The sequence below is a fragment of the Anser brachyrhynchus genome (assembly GCF_964034855.1).
Source record: "Anser brachyrhynchus genome assembly, chromosome: 2".
NCBI lineage: Eukaryota > Metazoa > Chordata > Aves > Anseriformes > Anatidae > Anser > Anser brachyrhynchus.
This window is the reverse complement of record NC_137695.1, coordinates 29,976,425-29,993,855: the sequence shown is the minus strand read 5'-3', so window position 1 is coordinate 29,993,855 and position 17,431 is coordinate 29,976,425. Positions and strand designations below refer to the sequence as shown.

At 42.1% G+C, this 17,431-nt stretch overlaps 1 long non-coding RNA gene across 1 annotated transcript; it reads right to left on the bottom strand.

The window, feature by feature from the left end:
- Positions 1-2,284: 2,284 nt before the first annotated feature.
- On the bottom strand, positions 2,285-16,862 carry LOC308188998. Its single transcript, XR_013945933.1, has 3 exons — positions 16,610-16,862; positions 4,052-4,175; positions 2,285-3,922 (listed from the first exon to the last, which is right to left on the bottom strand). It is a non-coding gene; the product is annotated as an uncharacterized lncRNA (long non-coding RNA).
- Positions 16,863-17,431: the final 569 nt, after the last annotated feature.

Sequence of the window (17,431 nt, the reverse complement as noted above, 5' to 3'; positions counted from 1 at the left end):
CTCTATTTTTAGAAGAAAACATTTGCCTAGCTCTCAGATTTTACCTAGATCTGAAGCATAACGTTAACAGACCATAAAGCAGACTATATGGAAGGCAGTTTTCAGTGTACAGGTCACAACTTAGCTGGAGAGGGGGAGCAGAATCTGTTGGAAAACTCCCTCCAGAGCTGTGGGTGGTTTCCAGGGGCAGAGAGAGCATTCTTCTGCAGAGCTTCACGTTACCAAGAGCTTTTCACAGTACCAAGAACAAGCTCTGAATTGTCATCTGATTTTTCCACCCACCCACTCTGTTGACTTAAAGCATCTTTTTCAAGAGCTGCATCCACCCAAGGAACGTGAGGTCATGTAGTTTATCCTAAAAGTTTAGGGAGCTGGTTCTATTCTTGCTTGGGGTGATGCCCACACATCCCACCTCAATCCTTTTGAGGAAAAAGTCTTACAAATACCCTCTCCCCATCTGCAATTAGAACAACAGCATCACTGTACACACTTTCCAAGGCTTTCTTAGTCACAGTTTTGTCAGCTTCTCTGTTTGCTAGGAAGAAACCTTCTCAGAACAGCACTAGCCAAATTCCTCCTGCTCACACGTGCTTTGCTTAGGTGGGGGCAGTGATACAAGCCTGGCTGATGTGCAGCCTCTCCTCTTTTACCTAACTACGTAAAGGAGTGCTGTTTAAGAAAAGAAAAATAAAGCCTTAAATAAAGGTCAGAAATTTCACGTACACCCCTTTTTCTAAGTGGGTTAGCCCAGCCTACGTGTTACCAGCAGCATTGCCGGCCTGAAAGTCTTTCATTATCTCTTGAAAGTCGGCGTTATCTGAATATTAACAACATTACATGGATATTCATCTAATGCTCTGATAACATTATCTCCCAAGCTCTTGGCTGTAGAAGCACACTGCTCGCACTCAGCTTTGCACATCAAAGGGAAACAACGACAATAGCACAGCTTTGAAAAATGCCTCGAACCGGCCAAAGTACGGAATTCATAAGCAGACAAAGTGCTCTGTTTATCTGGCAGCTGGGTGCGGCTGGAGGAGCCCAGCTCCAGAGGCAGCGCACGCCTGGCAGAGCAGCCCTCTGCTGCACTGACTCAGCGGAAAGCAGTGGGAAAGGAAACGCGCTCGGAGGTTTCCAGACCCCGCCAAAGGCCCACTCCCCCTCCCCGATGCCGTCAGAGCAAAGGAGGAAAGGGGCTCCACCAGGGCAAAAAAATATAATAATAATTAGAAAAAGAGCTGGAGCAGGAGAAAAAAAGTCATTAAAAAAAAAAGAAAAATCCTCCCCCCACTGTACAGAATTGGTGCACTTGACTCTCTTTGACCTTGTGCTGGGGCTTGCTTTTTATAATCCAGCAGGGCACAGCAGCCGCAGCCCCAGGCCAGCCCCCTCCTCCCTGCACCCTCAGACATGGGGTCCAAGGGCTGGGAAAAACAAAATACATGCAAGCACGTGCACATATATATTCACACACACACAGTCACTAGAAAATTGTTTCTGGAGAGCTTTGAGACACCCCAGCAATGGGCTTATTTCTGCAGGATGCATTTTAAACTGCTGCCAGAGTTCAGGAGTACAGGGTCAAAGAGTTTCTACCTTCTCTGATGTTACTCCAGCTCTCATTTCAGTTTTAGACAGATTTTCTGTGGCTGGCAAGCAGACTATGTTTTGCTGTATTTTCTTTGAAGTACGGTAATTTTTATACATTTTATGTGAGCAGACAGATGCATGGTTTTGTGAGGGAAAAAACAGCACTGTGCAATAACAGAGCAATCTAACCACACATTTCTGCCTGCATCTGTTTTGTTCAGCAGAACACCACTTCTCAGGTTCAGCAAATCAGCATTCATCAGTAAAACATGGTATCAGGGAGCAGCGAGAACCCTAGAGGTGTTTGTCTTCCTCTTCTCCAAATCACAAAGCATTTTAGTGGGTGTTTCCACAAGAAGAGAGGGTTGTTCATGAGAATGTTGCTGATCAGCGGTGTGGTGTAACTTTGGAGTGACTGTTGAGAGTAAAAAGGGCAGTAGAAACACTGCATGGCTCAGGAGCCTGTAGCCTTTCCATATCTGTCTCTTTAGATACTTGTAATCTTTTTGTCCCTATCAAAAAAAAAAAAAGGCCTGCTAACATGCAGCTAGGACCTGGAGAGATTTTTCTTAATACTATGAACAGCCATAAAGGCTCTCTGTCCAGAAAAGCAACCACTGTTTATATACACTGAGAGTACAGGCAGAGGAAGATAGTATTTTGTTTAAGGTGGAATGACTTTGGCACAGAACAGTTTTATTGTTACTCATCTTTATATAATTAAAAACTTGCATGTAAAAAAAGAGAGTTACAAAGTAAACTTAAAGACTCCTGAAATAGCATTCAGAGGCAATTTTCAGCACAAATATTTACAGATGTGGTGACTGAGTCTAACAGAAAAGGCTGGCTGTTTCTTTTTCTTTGCTGAGACACACCACTGCATGGCAGTGCTCTGAAGGCTGTAGTCACACAGGAATCTTGCAGAGCCAGGTTCAAGCAGCACGTTGCACATGCATGCACTGCAGTAAAGTTACCTACTTCAGAAGTCTGCTTCTGCATAACACCCAGCTTCCACTCCTTCAAACTGCTCAGTTGTTTTTACCCATTCACCCGTCCACAGCTTCTTGGCACATTTACAGTTCTCCTCCCCTCTCCCCACCCACTTCTGTGTGCACGCACGTGTTCGTTCAGCACAGGCTTTTTCATGTTCACTCCTAAAACTTCCTGTTCATTTTGTTTCAGGTTTATATTTAAGGTGCTTTAATTTATAAAAAAGAATACCTGGGAGTTACATTGCAGCTTTTTTTTTTTCCATGTAAGAGTTACTTCGTGAAGTCAGGAACAACAAATTACAGCTCAGTTAGCAGGTGTGCGTCTCTAAGAGATCTATATCATCTTCCTAAGAGGGAGCACACAGTACAAGTACCTCGAACCCAGCACTTCTCACCATAGTCTCAGCTTTTAGATTCCAACAGGCACCTCTGCAGCATGTGTAAGGGCCTATAAAGAATGGCTTCCATAATATCCAAGACTCTAGGGGGCGAAAAAGCCTATACCACTTTTTTTCCTTCTCCAAACAACTGGTACTGAGACATCTGCTTTTTGGTGCAGTGCCTGCATGCCTACAGTTAGCTGATCCACAGGGCTGCACAAGCCTCCCAGCCCAGCCTTAGCCACATGCCACAGGTCTCAGATCAGGTGCCCTCTATCCCCCTTCACTTCCACTCACTAAGCAACACATGGCAGCTTTCTGTTCTAGCAGAGTACATACCATCTAACATAATACTGCTTTGGATTATCCCCAAAACCATAAATTAGTATTTAGATTCAGCACCTTCAAGCAGCCTTGCACCAGATCATGTTTTTCTGACGTGTTCCACCACAATGTAGAAGAAATCCAAATACAAGTGCAAAGAAGATATACACACTATTTCTGAGCTGACATCCCTGTTAAAAACAGGAGCATAAGGTATATCTTGCTTTGGCACATGTGTATTCATGTGTGCACATAGTTCAAGAGATACTTGGGAATATATAACCTAATCAGCTAAAGCACCTCTAGGAAGAGAGCTGTGTCAGGCAAATTAAACTGCAGCCAGCCTAGACAGCTCTGCTGTGAGACAGGACACATTAGCTGAGGAATAGCATCAGTCTAACATAACTGTACTGTTTGTTAGTGGAGTTAACGTGGCTTGTAGTGACATATCAGCCACCTCAAAGCCAAACAAGGACTCTGAACTTCACTCCAAAGTGTGAGTACACCCATATGTTTGCACAGAACTCCTGCTTGCTGATTGATGAGGGCAAAGCACTTTGGCGCAGTTAAATCCTCTGCAGAGCACCTTGGGAATCCGTCAAGCTTTTCCACAGGGGCTAGAATCTCTAGAGGGTACTGAAATAAAGTGATAGAATAAAATCACATGACTAAGAAAAAAATACATCTTTAAATTCAAATGGATTAGTGTACATTAAATCCTAATCCACAGTGGTTTAAAGCAGAGTAGTTTTTATATACACATACCCAGTTTTATGTACATGTACACTCCTGAACAGCTGGAAATTTCTTTCAATAAGAAGTACACTGGTTAGAAGTCCAGTGATAGGTAAGACCATGCTCTGGCTTTATTGTGTTAGCTCAGATGCCACTACAAAAAAAGACAGAACAAAAAGATAAATAAGGTTATTGGAATTTAAGGAAAAAGTGTGATCTAGGGTTGCATAAAATGATCACTGTATGGGAAATAAGTTTTCTATTTAAGAAATCTTTAATCAAGCATTCTTCCTTGTTCTTGACAGACCACAGGTTAGAGCCTTGAATTGTTTCTGGATTTATTGTACTAATAGAAGTTCATGCTCTTACTCTAGGGCTTCTAGTGTCCTTCTAGAAGTGACATACCAGGTCACCATCTTTCACTAAAAAAAAAAGCAGAGAAGATGCTAGACACTACATAACCCTGGCTAGAACTTGCCATAAATTGAAGTAACAGACAAATACAGTTGGGCACATGCCATCATTTAACAAAGGTGTTGTTTCAACAGTGGAATGTGCAAAGCTGAACTACCAGGACCTCCTAATCACAAGCAAAGACATGCAGTGCGAAAGGACCTAGAGCTTTCAAGCTTTTATCACAGAATCATTAAGGTTGGAAAAGACCTCCAAGATCATCTGGTCCAACCATCCTCCTACCACCAATGTCACCCACTAAACCATGTTCCTAAACACCATGTCCAACGTTTCTTTAAAGGCTCCCAAGGACAGTGCCTCCTTCACCTCCCCAGGCAACCCATTCCAATGCCTGACTAAATGCCTTATGATATAGGTATAATTATCATGGTCTCATCCATTCCAAGTTGGAGTAAGATTACTTCAAAAGCAGGTGAATTATAGCAGGATGTGACAAGATAAAAAAGGCCAGGAGACAGCCGCATGAGCATAAAGCAATTTAAACAAAAAATAAAAACACAGCTACATATTGCAGAGACCTGCAAGAGTTCACAGAGTTGGACATCAGACGTATCAAGGAAGAACATGCCAATTTAGAACAAGGTGACTCCATGCATATATTTTAGGTCCATACTAATAGTGGCAACTAACAGTTGACCCACAATTTAGTGAATGCATGCCTTTTATAGTTTACTATTTTTCAAAATTAACATGAAACAAAGATTCTCCCACAGGCCCAGTAGCCATCTGGTGCTATTGCTATACTTCATGAAAGATTCATTGCCACTTCATCATAGTGGGTTATTTCAGAGACTGCAGTGATTTATGTTTTATAAGCAGAGTATTCTCCTCACCTTTGATGTTTGCAAATCTGCTTCAGCACCACAGTTCAACAGAATATGTTCTTTCTGGCTTCATTCTGTGGATTTCTAGCAACCTTGAAGGCCACAGCATCAACTGAAGAGTCATCGTTTTAGCAATAGCTTTAGAAAATGGACAAAGTAGTCTACCTCCCTCCCCAAAGAAAAAAAATAAAAGGCAACAAAATTCCAGTAAAACATGTCCAGACGTTAAGAGCTGCATTATAGCTCCAGATCCCAATTTAGCTATCCAACTCAAACAGAGCTATCTGAAGTAACACATAGCTTAGTTTGATGTTCATTCTAAAAGAAATTTTGTGTTTGTCATGTTCTACTCTCAGGAGACTGTGCACCCTGAAATATTTCAGCAGGTTCTACAGAGACTAAAATGAAGCCAGTGGTTAAGGAGTGCATAGGCTAAGTCTCTCCCTGTGAAGGCTGGGGAAAGCATTAGTAGTTCAATAAATGACTGAACTCCCAACTAGTCATCAGAAGCTTGACTACAACACCTACCCTGATGCTGTGCTGTACCACACTGGTATGAACTGCATGTGCTGTGGTTTTTGACTTGGAGGATACACATTTATTTATTTTTTCCTCAGGCTAGTATGAATAAGGTCAAAAGAATTCAGGTAATTCCTTTAATTAGAAAGAGACTGTTTGCGAGAGTTGGTAATAACTCGAAGAGTGGGAGTGAAATACATCCCCAACAATTCAATATGCAACAGGCTCCAATAGGAAGTTACTAAAATTGAGGAGGAAGTGAGTGAATATTCATAAGTTCTCATCAAAACTAAGATCACCTTTAGAAGTTCCTTTTCTTATCTATAAGTTATCAGCCCACACAAGACTTCAGTCTTCAGCTCTGCATGTTATCTCAGTCATGGGTATTCATGCATGATAGCAAGGTACTTTTCTGTCTTAAAATTGTCTTTACATAAAAAAATCCCAAGGCAATTTACCCTGGGAGTCAAGAACAGATTATATGACAAACCTGAATGTGCTACTTGATATCATGGAAGCATGCAGAAGGGAAATGGGTACGTTGTCTTGGGTGGCCCTAGGGAGGCTGCAGCAAGGGATGTAAGAGGCAACAATGAGGACTTCTGCTGGTATGAAATCAGTGACAGCAGTTTTTAAGAAAACATGGATTTATTGCTGAAGAGGCTGGGAGACATGGTGGCAACAGGAGCAGAAGAGACCTTTATTGTCAAGGTTAGCTCTTAGGCCTTTCAGGCAGACTGAGAGCAAACTGAACACGTTTGGTCCTATGCACTCGTGTGACAAATGAGGGTGCTGAGATTGCAGTCCAGTGCCATTGAGGCCACTCTCAATCACCTTTAAAATGTCAAGGTGGTTGCAAGAAGGCTCTACTAGCTATAGAAAGGCAAAAAATGTCATTCTTCTTCAAGAAGGGCAAGAAGGATGTTCTTAGGAAACCACTGATTTAATCACAGTCCCTGAAAAGACCAAGGAGCAAGTCTTCAAAGCCATTTTCAAGTGTATTAAAGATAAGGTGGTCATGGGGAACAAGCTGCAGTTATCAAAAGGAACTAGTACTAGACTGATCCAATCTCCTTCTCTGAAGAGAACAGTAACTCCAAAGAAAAGAAGAGCAGAGGATATCATTTACCTTGACTCTAGCAAAGCTTTCAGTCTCCCAGAGTATTCAGATTAGCCAAATCATAGGGGTATAGACTGGATGGGTGGAATATAAAGGAAGCAGAGAATTTGCTGGACCATTATGCTCATAAAGTCAGTTACCCAAAACCCTTGGCAGCCAATTGCAAGTCACATTCCTCAGGGTTGATTCTGGGGCCAAGTACATGCTATGAGGAGAGGCTGAGAACTGTGTTTATTTAACCTGAAGTTAAAGCTGAGTGGGGAATGTAGTTGTCCTCTGCTGTAATAGCTGGTTATGGAGAACATATTAGAGGTAAGCAGTTGGACCATGAGAGTTGAAAGACACAAGGTTCAGCAAGGGCAATTCAGATTGAGGAGGAGCAATGGTGGGGATTGGTAAAAAAAATAAGGACAGTCAAAACACTAGACCAGACTGTCCATGAAGGCTGTAGAATCTCAGTCCTTGGAGATAACCAAAGCTTGACTGAAAAAGGCTCTGAACAGCCAGGCCCAACTTTAGAGCTGGCCTTGTTTTGAGCAGGGCGTTAGACCAAGGATCCTGCAACAATTTGTTTCTATGATCTTGAAAGTCAAAACTCAGGCTGTTCTTGTCCAGGGAAGAAGATGATATTCAAATGCAACCACATGTACGGTATCTTTTACAGTAAGATTTTAAGAGGCACCCATTTTCCCCTACTTTCCATTTGTTTTTATGATGGAAAATTCCAATCTCTTGAAGATTCTGAGCAGAACCTACAAACAGGCACAAGAGATTATATGCTGCCAAGTTTAAAAAGTAAACTATGTACACTGCAGAACATCTTGAACTTTTAGCTTTCCTGCATTACAGATGTCTGGATGGACAGGCTCTAGCTGCTCTGTTGAGTCAGCTTTGCAGGAAATACTTACTCACCTAGGCAAACAATAATAGCAGGCAACGCAAGAGCCCTCTTCCCCCACCTTTTCAATAAGATTACCTCAAGATGGTCTCAGAACCTTCTACATGCAAGCCAGTCAGTCAAATGAATCCTCAGCTAAGAAGATTAGTGGAACAGGAAAGAGTTGTTCTGCTTTCAAACAATTCTTTCCTGCTTAGGACAAAAAAAAGTCAATCTTCCACAACAGGACTACTACCAATTGCTGTGACATAAGGTGGGTGTTAGTTATTTTAAGTTGCTGGTAAATCATTTCCACAGGGACAGAGAGGAACCATTGCACCTCTATGAATTTTCACTGCCTACTAGCACCTCTTTCCAAAGCTAGCTGTATACTAATGCTACTGATCCATGTAAGAATTTGTCCTCTACTTTCTTCCAGTACATCCTCTGAAGTTGTCTTACCCACTCCAATTTCTAAGGGACTGTAAATAAAGAAGCTTCAGCATGATTTTCCAATGCATTTAAAAGCTTAAAAAAAACTTTAATGTAGTACAAGAAAAAAAAAAACAAGTTTGCCCATTAGAGTGTGCCTAATTTAGATGACAACAGTAAGAAACCTCAGAAACTAGAGGTGTAGGTTTGTTGTTTTTTATTTTTATTTTTTTTAAATCGCTACCAGTTAACTACAGCTGATTCACTGTTCTGAAGGATGCTGGCCTTACACAAGACTAAATAATACACCAACATCCAGTCACCATTTTCTTAATTTCCCTCCTACTTTCCATCATCCTGGGTGGTGAGGCACTGGAACAGGCTGTCCAGAGAAGCTGTGCATGCCCCATCCCAGTTAGGTAACAAATTTCACAGCCACAGAATGCTGTTTCCACTACAAGTTCTAACATACTTTCTTCAGTGCTTCAGTCGTTCTACTTTCTTATATGGTAAGAGTAATCCAGCTGCTGTCCCAAAAAAAAAAAAACAGAGCTGTCCTGGAAAAACTAAGCAATTGAGTCAGTGGCCAACAAATTTTAGAGTCAAAATCCTTGCAAGGAAAGCTAGCCTTAGCTTTCACTAACCTGAGAGTCTTTTGGCTTAGCTGTCACCATCAGTGTCAACTATGGCTGCTCATTAGTGTTCGCGGTACTCAACAAGTTTTGTTAATAGCCTAAAGCACCATGTGTGATAGGCAGCAATAACATAACAAGGTGATAGCCCACAGGATTTAATGGGATTCCTTATTTCTGCTCATACTGTAGCACACCACAGACACTTTGTACTGATAGAAAGGAAGAAGACAGACTCTCACGTATACAAAGGAGGACCAGATCCTTACTGCTGAGGGAACAAGAATCTCAGTCATCACCTACTGCAATCAGTGGAACATCTCCCATCCTTTTCCACCCACTTCCCCACTCTTCCTTATATTCAAGGCTTGATCCAAACATGTGTGTATGAGACAAGTTTTACTTTGGGCTGCACATATTGAGTCAGGCACAGAACATAAGTTTCGGCTTCTTCAGTTTATTCTTTGTTTCCCCTAACAAGAGAAAGATGACAATCAGTTTAATAGCTTTTATTGCTTAGCTCTATGTAGGTATTTCAGACACCTAGTTCATTTTTAGAAGTGATTGTTTGAACAGCTCCTCTACACACACACACACGTGTTCATAATATGACCAAGAGTGTCGCAAGAAAGCATCTCCCAGTGCAATAGAATTAAGCTTCAGTTTTAAAGGGTCATAGCTAAATTAAGACTGTTCACAAGGAGATAAATATGGCTTTTAATATAAACACGTTCTTACTAGAACATTCAATTACTGTGTTACTGTAGTAACAGTAGTACATACTTGTTCCTCATCACAGCTAAGAAAAAATAAGAAGATGCTGACTTTCAGGCAAGTGTTGGAGCAAAGCACTCAGATCACATCCAAGAAGTGGTCATATTAGCTGAGGTGGCAGCAGACAGCGTGACTGATATTTCAGTAACTCTGGTTTCATTAAACAAGGAATGCTGATGCATATAATCTGGCTGTCAGGTTTAGCCAGCTAAGCTGCTATAGAATCATTTCCTTAACTAAATCTGGACATGCAAACAGTGCTGGACACTATTAGTAGTCATTTGCATCAGGCAGAGCAGGTAAGAGTCCAAGGCATCAGTCCAGAGCCTATTGGATTGGAGATGTACAGAAGAGAAGAACCACCTGAGAACGTATTTAAAGTTAAGCAAAGAGACAATATATGCTTATTTGCCTGGAGGAAACTTTAACCGAAGTTAACTACTTTAAACGTACTGACTGAGGAACAGCATTGAGCCCACAGCTTTCCTGAAGTCCATCTGCACTACCTAGTTTCATTCAGACTTCCTTCTGGTCCCACTTGCCCCTGAAATATGCAGTACTTGGCCTCTCTATATGTATAATTATAGCTGCCCCAGACAGTTGTTTGATGTTGCTGGAAGGACTTGGCCTGCACTGTGCCCTGGCATGTGTGTAAGGGGGAGGTGGCCATCCTCTTCCGCCAAGTGTGTCACAGCCATCCCAAGAGGATTCCAGTGGTCAACAACGGAGGCTTGGACACAAGCCTCAAGTCTACTGCATACAGCCAGAGAGGCAAGCAGCCACAATAGAGCAGTAACACCAAGACAGTGACAGATCAGAGTACTAAGTCTCTGTAGGTATCATGGCACATGACAGGTTAAGGATGTTGGAAAGGAAAGAGCTAACTTCTTAGGCAGTGACAAAAAGACTTCTCCATATACACAAGATGCTGTAGCCATGCTAACAGATGCACCACTGGTCCCATACACCTACACAAACTGTAGAAGGAAAGATTTCCAAATTAGATTTATTTTGAGCAGAAGTGACAATCTTTCCTTTGAAATTAATCTTTTATAACTGTTTATCACCATTAGTTTATATGATCAGATTCAGATCAGGCATGGTGAGAAAGACCCAGTAAGATTACAGACATACCTAAGATAGACTAGTTAAACTGGAAGTTTTTTCCTTATCTGCAACTTGCAGATATGAGCAAAAGCATTTGTTGTGGTATAATGCTTTAACTTCACTTACCTCACCAGTATAATTATACCAGCGTAAACACTTATTCTGTTGTGATCAAGTCTACAACACTGGTACGTGTAACAGCAATGCCAAGATGTCATCCTGCATCCGTGTTTTGCCAGGCAGAGTTTCAAAGACAGAAGCAATAATCTTGGCACAGAAGAAACAGAGAAGTACATCCTTGTTCAATCAGCCTTTTTAATATTTCCCACCAAGGAATGATAGCTGCAGAATAGATTACAAAAAGGACAGGGGTATAAAATACTAATAGATTAAATGTAACCAAAACTAACAGCTGGGGACAGCAAGCAGGTAAGTCTCCCACGAGAAGGAAGGAGGGAAACATCCCCAAAGGCAATACTGATCCCTTATATTTGATCTTATCCCCACATCATAATCTACACATTGTTTTTTTGGCAAGATGACAGGTAGGAGAACAAGCTGACTTCTCTATCAGTGGGATGGTTTGGCATGGTACAAGAAGCACGTATCTTTATAACTACAAAGTCAGAAAGCCTAGCAGAACCACCCTGTTTACTTAATGAAGTGACGTAAACTACAACCACGCAAGCGTGGCCTTCATTCTTTCCTCCAGCTATCCCTGCTTTTCCTCAAGGTCCTCCCACTAATCTGAAGTCTAGACTAGCAGTCTGTAAACCCTTAAGAGGGTACTGTATCATTTTAGTGTCCAAGTGTGGGCTGGGTACCCACCAAGAATTCATGATAAATCCAAATGTAATAGTTGGCAACAGCAATGTTGCTAGAAATTCCATTTACCTCAGTCTGTGTTCTACTACTATTAATAGGTTTTGCTTTAGGAAGATTAGTACTTTGAAGAAAGTAGCAGTGCTTCGCGAAGTATATAGGAACATCTCTTTATATGAGGTAACTGCTAAACTATGTGTTATGCTATCATAAGTTCAATACTTTACAGTGATGTGCACAGAGATGGTGAAACATCTTACTGATGTGCTTAAGACATGTTAAGCATGTGAGTAGCAAGATCATGGCATCTATTAATCAATTTATTGAAGATAAATTATTGACTTAAAGTGTGACAGAAAAACAATTACCTAATACAACAGCAGACTGTGTAGAACATACCTCAACTAAGCTGTAAGATATTTGCCTGTATATCATATGACAGGCAATTAGGATAAAGAGAATCATTATATATTTTATTATATTTTAGGTCTCAGCAGGCTTGTTTTCAGTCATGTCAAGATTTTCTTTGGTCATTTCACTACCCCCCCCCCCCCCCCCCGAAAAAAAAATCAGAGTAAAAAATCCGACTGAAAAAAGACAAGTTTAAAGCCAGATCACATCCCCCAGCTAAGATTTTTCACATTAGATAGAGTATGACATTGTGCTGCATTATCTATTTTTGCCTGAACAGATATACAAAGAGATTGGACAAAAGTTGAGGGGAAGCATGCAGCAAGTACAAGTTGTGATTGTTTTTGTTTATAACAAAGAATGAGTAAATGGTTATGTTTTTACAGCTTTCAAGTCTGATGCAAGCATGGCAAAATGAAAGATGAGACACCTCCCAGCACCATGGGATGCAAGGGAACATGTCCCACGTCAAGGTTCTTGCTGATGGGAGAAAAGATGCTGTGTGCTGTAGGCAGTTCCCCTGGGCTGGCAGCACCACCAGAGAGGTCAGGGAACATGCAGCATCCATCAGGGACAGCCCAAGCTCCCAGGGCTGTCACAACACAGTGTTAATTTATAAAGGAGTAAAGAACAGGCTGAAACTTCCTTAAGTGCGCACACACCCCTTTAAGCCCTAATAAATCGAGATGCAGGAAGTGAGACAATGGTTTACCATGAAAGAGGGAGCTTCCCGCATAAGCACCAGCTTAGATAGTCACCAGAGTTGTAGAGGTCTGAGCAATGAGTCACAGTTCCCATGGGTTAGAGGTGACCAACAAGACAACAGGTGCCAGAGCACCTCCTCATGCCATGGGAGGGCATCCAAACAGTTCGAGTAGATTCACTTGCACTAAGTGGCACCCTTACGGCCACTTATTTGTACACAAACATATCCCAGCCCAGCAGGCACCCACTGAAACCCCCTTGCCCAGCAGGGGGCCCAGCCAGCAGGAGAGTGGAGGAAAGGGCAAGGCTGTTATGCCAGGGCAAGCCAATTGCATCCTCCTCCCTGATGTTATTAGGTAACCTAATTGCTAATCTAAGAGTTAAAGAGAATGACAATAGCCAACCCAGCCCTTACTGAGTCTTTATAGATTTTATTTATATCCCAACAGAAGCTACAGCTCACGTTCTCCTGAAAGGAAAACACACACCATTTGAGTCAAGCCAATAATGTCTTGTTTCAAACATTCAATTCACACACATAATGAAACTGGAAGTAAGAGTGACATATACTATGTCATCATGAGCTCTCCTACACACCCCAAATTCCCTAGGTGAAAACTGAGTTGACCTATATGACATGAGGAGCTGTCGGCAGACAACATCACTCTAGAAGCAACTGTTTCTTGTCCTCAGGCACCACAAAGCCTCAAGGTTCCATTTGCCAGCCTTCAGGAGGATCGTTTTCCCACCCTTCTGTCCTTACAAGTTGATTGGGGTGGAGGAAAGAGGGAAGCATGTAACCCGAGATGCTTTCCAACTCTGAGTCACCATTTATAATTGACTTCACAATTCCTGGTACCCCCACAAATTCAGGCATAATATATTGATGTCTAATGACATTGGAGGGTGAAAATCCTTGTTACATTCTTTGCTGTCCGGTTAGCTGTCCTAAGGTTTAAAACAAGTTTATAACATTCAAGCCTACAAAACTCAACATGGAAGCCATGGGCTGCAACAGGACCTACTGGTTAAAGAAGGCTCAGCATAGTATTTTCAGAGGAAATGTTTTGACATCCACTGATTATTCAAAATAAAAGCTCAAGCAAGCTGGGCCCCATCTGTGTTGTCATTTGAACACTTCCTAAATCAAGAACAACTTCCAAACATCTCTAGGGCAAAACCTGCAGAGAGCAGGTCCCCAGCCATGCCTACCCAGGCTGGGCAGAAGCATCACACAGATTTCTGCCCTGTCCCCAGCTTGTTGCAGGCCCTCACAGTCACCATGCTCAAGATAATACTGCTGAGGGCAGAGTACATGGTCAGGGCTCTCCCACCACTCCCTCCTGAGGCAGGACTGCTCTGCAGAAGCAGAGAACTTTGAACTACATGGGCCACCTCAGCAAGCTACAGCTCTGTGGGACTGTGCACTGTGTCTGGACACCAGGTACATTGACATGGGACTGGCCAGGACACCTCAGGCCTTACTGGGGAGAAAAGGAAGGCAGGAGAGCCTGCTGGCACTGGCATCACTGTGATGCTCTGGGACAGAACTGCGCCTCCAGCCCCCAGACCCTGTGGGGCTTTCTGATGGGCCCATTGTCACTGTTTCACATTTCTTTTTCTCTGGAGGAAAACACATGCCTGTCTGTAACTGAGAGCATCCCCAAGCACCCAGCAGCCTGAGAGTCACCAGTGAAAATACCTAAATAGGAGAAGGAAACACACCGCTTTTTCCACATGCAGCTCAGCAAGAGATTATTTCACAAAACTGTCACAAACTGAATCTGGGCACTGGGTTGCACAGAAAGCAAAGCATCAGCACCTGTCAGTGGCAGTGATCACCACCACCCACCCCTGCAACCAGGGCTTTGAGGACAGGAGCGGTCTTCTCGCCCCATTATGCGATAGCCTGTGTCAAAGGCACTTGAATCTCTTTCCCCAGGAGAGGTTTTACCAGAAGCGTGACACACTGCCAACCCCTCAGAGGTCAGACATGGCCCCGGCTGGTCAGACAGAAGATGGTGATGTGGATGACATTTCTCCTCATGCCCAGAGACAGCAACACTGACAGCTCCTACCTCTGGAGATAGGGGCTAGCTCTAAGTGCTGATAATGACTGTCCAAAGAAATGCAGCAAATAGCTTTTCAAGTGTAGTAGCAAATTAGTTGTTAGCTTCCTGGTAAAAGTGTTAGTTAAGATATTAAGTCTTGGTAAGGAATGTAAAACCTGGGTAAGGTTATTGCAATACCCCCAGTGTTTTCCACATTTTTAAATGTGAGAAAGACTGAGAACATTCAGACTATTGGGATACAGGAGGATTCAAAGAAAGCTTTTAGGAATCACTGTACAGGACACTGATGTAAACACTAGAGCCCAAGACCACAGCTTCAGGGATAGGTGTGAAGAAATGCAGCTATTAGATCCCCATTTGCCTTAAGCTGCTATTGGCACTGTAAGATCCTTTGATTGCATGGAGACCAGAGTGTTTTGTTTTTATTTTTAATTCTTACCACTGAGCTAGGAAGCCAGTCTCGAGCTACTAGACTTTGTCAAAAGGAGGTTCTAGACTGCAGCACACAGCCCTTGGCTGCAAAACAAGGGCAACCCAACAGCAGCGCAGACTAAGCACACTGAATACAAAGAGCTCTCCTGAGTCTGGTGCACCAGACCTGGTCCGGGGCACTTCAGGAGCTGCACTGCTCAAAACAACCGAGCTGAATAGGCTGATAGAAGACTGTAGTTCACCTTGTGCGAGAAACACGTGTGCACCACCCTATGCATTATCATTATTCCCAAACAAAACTGGGAGTCACATGTTTATCAATATTAGTTTATTAGAGGGCAGTCATTTACTAGAGGACGTAGTAAACAGATAAAGTTCCTATAATTAAATTTGACTCATCACTTACCAGCTAGTGCTTATAACCATGTTCAGTAGTTTTTTCTTTTTGAGAACAGCTTCTAAACATGGTTGTGTTTTCTAGCAGATCGCGCTTTTAAAGTCTTTGTTCACACATCTCTATACTTTGATTCATAATAACCACAGCATGCTCAATAAATATAACAACAGCCCAGTGACCAACGTTATTATATATGTTAGAAGTGAGGCGAGCAGTCACCAAATTTCTATCACAGAAACAAGAAAACTTGTGATGTCTCTGCCTAAGATACCCAGCAAGTCCAGCACTACTAAATGGCTGTAGTGTGTTATATTTTACTAATTCACTGCCACAAGCCTGAGAAACAATAGATAAACACTTTCTATACGTATCTGCTGCAACGGAAGAGAGAAAGCAAGCTGCTAAGCACAACATGACTTTGCCACAAGTCTCAGTTCCAGCCTAGACATCTTTATAATCAGTGTCTAATCCACACAACACACAGAGTCAACAGGTTGTTTAGGGAAGTAGATGATATCTGCTTTAGGTTATACATACAGTTATCATCTCACCACAGATAACTGATATGAAGTCATAGCAGCTGGTCTCATATCACAGAAAAAACCTTCAGGAGATATACACTTATTTTGTTTTCACAGGAGAGTATGGTGATTTAGGGAATGCAGATCACTCAGTAATTCAACACACCACCTTTCTTCTTAAGAAGCAAATACCTCAACAAACTGAAGTCTAATGCATTTCCCAGGACTACAGAAGTACACAATATACCTGACCAGCTCATTCACCGAAACACCAAAACCCACAGAGCAATACCCCTAGGTCTCTGCTTTCTAGGCCACTTCCTTCCTCTAGTACTCCTCCCAGCATTTTAGTTTGGTTTCCTAAGGAAATCAGCAACATGCAATGTCAGAGCATTGTCCATAACGACTTTCAATTCCTTCAGCCAAAGCTTAGCCATACAAGATATTTAAGAGAGGTTTAAATCCTTACCATTTTTGCAATATGCAGGGACAGGAAAGACCTCTTCTTATGCCCTCTCATGAGTTAGGGATATCTTACAATAAATACTGTCAGTTCCTCACTCTCGTTAGACAGAAGGAGAACTGGAGGCCACCAGCCTGTTTACAATTCCTCTGCTTACATTGCTTCTTACTTACATCTTGGTTCTCTTCTTGGATCACCCCTAAATAGCATCTAGGGAACTTTCTTTCAACAACCCCCTTTCATCCTTGAGCAGTATGAGTGTGATTGCTCATAGCCTTTTGATAGTCACTCAAAGCGATTGCAACCCCCCAGCACCTGTGGAAGCAGGCACAGATGTTACTAGGCTCAATTACAGTAACAGCTAGTAGGTGGGGATTTACTTACATTAAAAAATAATAATAATAATCAAAAAGTTTATTATCTAAAAGCTTTTATAGCTGGCAGGTTTGTTGCACAATTCTACAGCCTTATCTTATGCCACTGAATGCACTGAAAAAGCTACCTTTACATACAAAAGTGGCTTGACTGAGCCATAAAATACCATAAGAAGAAGTAATTTGGTTTTCTGGTTTTTCTAGTGAGAATTTCTAGACTATGAAATGTAGTGTGCACTGCAAATAAAAGCTGCCACCTCACTTTTTCTTAAAATATACTATTTAATATATCAGTCCTGAAGTTTTCTTTCTACAAACAGTATGATGATTTTACGGCACCGAGAAGCACCGTGGTCAGTTTGCTGAGAAGGACCACAATGGGCTCTTAGCTGCTGTAGATTGACACAGATTTCAAATGGCAGACACCTGCATTTTCTAACAAGGTAGCTGGCAC